Source organism: Pongo pygmaeus, chromosome 16 (genome assembly GCF_028885625.2).
Source record: "Pongo pygmaeus isolate AG05252 chromosome 16, NHGRI_mPonPyg2-v2.0_pri, whole genome shotgun sequence".
NCBI classification, from domain to species: domain Eukaryota; kingdom Metazoa; phylum Chordata; class Mammalia; order Primates; family Hominidae; genus Pongo; species Pongo pygmaeus.
In genome coordinates this window covers 33,098,217-33,101,928 of record NC_072389.2, presented here as the reverse complement: position 1 = coordinate 33,101,928, position 3,712 = coordinate 33,098,217, and the positions used below count along the sequence as shown (strand labels likewise).

At 51.9% G+C, this 3,712-nt stretch overlaps 1 pseudogene; it reads left to right on the top strand.

Moving 5' to 3' along the window:
* The first annotated feature begins 1,212 nt into the window (after positions 1-1,212).
* LOC129014204 (Krueppel-like factor 4) lies at positions 1,213-3,443 on the top strand (annotated as a pseudogene).
* Positions 3,444-3,712: the final 269 nt, after the last annotated feature.

Here is a 3,712-nt window from a genome sequence, read left to right as displayed (position 1 = left end):
GTCTTTTTCCCACTTTCTAACTGGATTTTTTTTTTTTTTTTTTGCTGTTCAGTTTTGAGAAGTCTTTATATTAGATATCAACTCTTCGTCAAGTGTGTAGTTTGCAACTATGTTCTCCCACTTTGTAGTTTGTCATTTCATTCTCTTCACTTGTCTTTCACAGAGCAAAAGTTTTGAATTTTGATGAGGTCTAGTTTATAAATATCTTCTTTTATGGATCATGTTTTTGTTTCCAGTCTAAAGATTTTTATTTTTTCCTAAAAGTTTTATACTTTTACATTTACATCCATGATTCATTTTGAGTTCATTTTTGTATAAAGCTTGAGAATTAAGTCAAGGTTTGGTTTTTTATGTTTGTGGATGTCCAATTGCTCCAGTACCTTTTGTTGAAAAGGTTAGATTTTATTTTTAAAACGGATGGTTTTCTGATTTACTCCATATTTATATTTTACATAGACTAGTAATGACTTCTATTATGTGACATTAAATACAATTTATCCTCCAAGGAGATATGTCAAGTAAATCCTGGGCAGTTCCCCTACCAGAGAGAACGAACGTGTCTGCGTGTCTGCGGGCGCGCGGGGAGCAGAGGCGGTGGAGGGCGGCGGCTGCACCGGGAGCCGCCGAGTGACCCTCCCCGCCCCTCTAGCCCCCCACCCTCCCACCCGCCCGGGTCCCGCGAACACGGCTACGCGCGCTCCACACAACTCCCCGGACTCCGCGCCCTGCGCCGCCGACCAGTTCGCAGCTCCCCGCCACCGCAGCCAGTCTCACCTGGCGGCACCGCCCGCCCACCGCCCCGGCCACAGCCCCTGCGCCCACGGCCCCGGCCACAGCCCCTGCGCCCACGGCCCCGGCCACAGCCCTTGCGACCACCGCCCCGGCCACAGCCCCTGCGCCCACGGCAGCACTCAAGGCGACCGCGACAGTGGTGGGGGACGTTGCTGAGTGGAAGAGAGGGCAGCCCGGCCACCGGACCTACTTACTTGCCTTGCTGATTGTCTATTTTTGAGTTTACAACTTTTCTAAGAACTTTTGTATACAAAGGAACTTTTTAAAAACGACGCTTCCAATTTATATTTAATCCAAAGAAGAAGGTCTCGGCCAATTTGGGGTTTTGGGTTTTGGCTTCGTTTCTTCTCTTCGTTGACTTTGGGGTTCGGGTGCCCCAGCTGCTTCCGGCTCCCGAGGACCTTCTGGGCCCCCACATTAATGGGGCAGCCACCTGGCGAGTCTGACATGGCTGTCAGCGACGCGCTGCTCCCATGTTTCTCCACGTTCGCGTCTGGCCCGGCGGGAAGAGAGAAGACACTGCGTCAAGCAGGTGCCCCGAATAACCGCTGGCGGGAGGAGCTCTCCCACATGGAGCGACTTCCCCCGGTGCTTCCCGGCCGCCCCTATGACCTGGCGGCGGCGACCGTGGCCACAGACCTGGAGAGCGGCGGAGCCGGTGCGGCTTGCGGCGGTAGCAACCTGGCGCCCCTACCTCGGAGAGAGACCGAGGAGTTCAACGATCTCCTGGACCTGGACTTTTATCCTCTCCAATTCGCTGACCCATCCTCCGGAGTCAGTGGCCGCCACCGTGTCCTCGTCAGCGTCAGCCTCCTCCTCCTCCTCGTCGTCCCCGTCGAGCAGCGGCCCTGCCAGCGCGCCCCCCACCTGCAGCTTCACCGATCCCATCCGGGCCGGGAAACACCCGGGCGTGGCGCCGGGCGGCATGGGCGGAGGCCTCTTGATGGCAGGGAGTCCGCTCCCCCTCCGACGGCTCCCTTCAACCTGGCGGACATCAACGACGTGAGCCCCTCGGGCGGCTTCGTGGCCGAGCTCCTGCGGCCAGAATTGGACCCGGTGTACATTCTGCCGCAGCAGCCGCAGCCGCCAGGTGGCGGGCTGATGGGCAAGTTCGTGCTGAAGGCGTCGCTGAGCGCCCCTGGCAGCGAGTAGGGCAGCCCGTCGGTCATCAGCGTCAGCAAAGGCAGCCCTGACGGCAGCCACCCGGTGGTGGTGGCGCCCTACAACGGCGGGCCGCCGCGCACATGCCCCAAGATCAAGCGGGAGGCGGTCTCCTCGTGCACCCACTTGGGCGTTGGACCCCCCCTCTCAGCAATGGCCACCGGCCGGCTGCACACGACTTCCCCCTGGGGCGGCAGCTCCCCAGCAGGACTACCCCGACCCTGGGTCTGGAGGAAGTGCTGAGCAGCCGGGACTGTCACCCTGCCCTGCCGCTTCCCCCCTCCCCCTCCGGCTTCCATCCCCACCCGGGGCCCAATTACCCATCCTTCCTGCCCGACCAGATGCAGCCGCAAGTCCCGCCGCTCCACTACCAAGAGTTCATGCCACCCGGTTCCTTCATGCCTGAGGAGCCCAAGCCAAAGAGGGGAAGACGATCGTGGCCCCGAAAAGGGCCGCCACCCACACTTGTGATTACGCGGGCTGCGGCAAAACCTACACAGAGTTCCCATCTCAAGGCACACCTGCGAACCCACACAGGTGAGAAACCTTACCACTGTGTCTGGGACAGCTGTGGATGGAAATTCGCCCGCTCGGATGAACTGACCAGGCACTACCGTAAACACACTGGGCACTGCCCATTCCAGTGCCAAAAATGCGACCGAGCATTTTCCAGGTCGGACCACCTCGCCTTACACATGAAGAGGCATTTTTAAATCCCAGACAGTGGATATGACCCACACTGCCAGAAGAGAATTCAGTATTTTTTACTTTTCACACTGTCTTCCCGATGAGAGAAGGAGCCCAGCCAGAAAGCACTACAATCATCACAAATTCCCAACTGAGTCATCTTGTGCGTGGATAATCAGGAAAAATGAAGAATCCAAAGGACAAAAATCAAAGAACAGATGGGGTCTGTGACTGGATCTTCTATCATTCCAATTCTAAATCAGACTTGAATTTTCCTGGACTTACAAAATGCCAAGGGGGTGACTGGAAGTTGTGGATATCAGGGTATAAATTATATCCGTGAGTTGGGGGAGGGAAGACCAGAATTCCCTTGAATTGTGTATTGATGCAATATAAGCACAAAAGATCACCTTGTATTCTCTTTACCTTCTAAACGCCATTATTATGATGTTAGAAGAAGAGGAAGAAATTCAGGTACAGAAAACATGTTTAAGTAGCCTAAATGATGGTGCTTGGTGAGTCTTGGTTCTAAAGGTACCAATCAAGGAAGCCAAAGTTTTCAAACTGCTGCATACTTTGACAAGGAATATCTATATTTGTCTTCCTATCTACATTTATGACCTAAGTCAGGTAATATACCTGGTTGACTTCTTTAGCATTTTTATGCAGACAGTCTGTTATGCACTGTGGTTTCAGATGTGCAATAATTTGTACAATGGTTTATTCCCAAGTATGCCTTAAGCAGAACAAATGTGTTTTTCTATATAGTTCCTTGCCTTAATAAATATGTAATATAAATTTAAGCAAACATCTATCTTATATATTTGTAAACTACAAAGTAAGATGAACATTTTGTGGAGTTTGTATTTTGCATACTCAAGGTGAGAATTAAGTTTTAAATAAACCTATAATATTTTATCTGAAAAAAAAAATCCTGTGGTTTACTTTACTCATTGGAATAGATCCACAGGTTCCTTAGGGCATGTAAATGACAGGGTGAGAATAAGTACTGGATGATACTGGAAGCTCCTGTCAGCTTTAATAATCTATCTATGTCTCTGTTTCTCTTCCT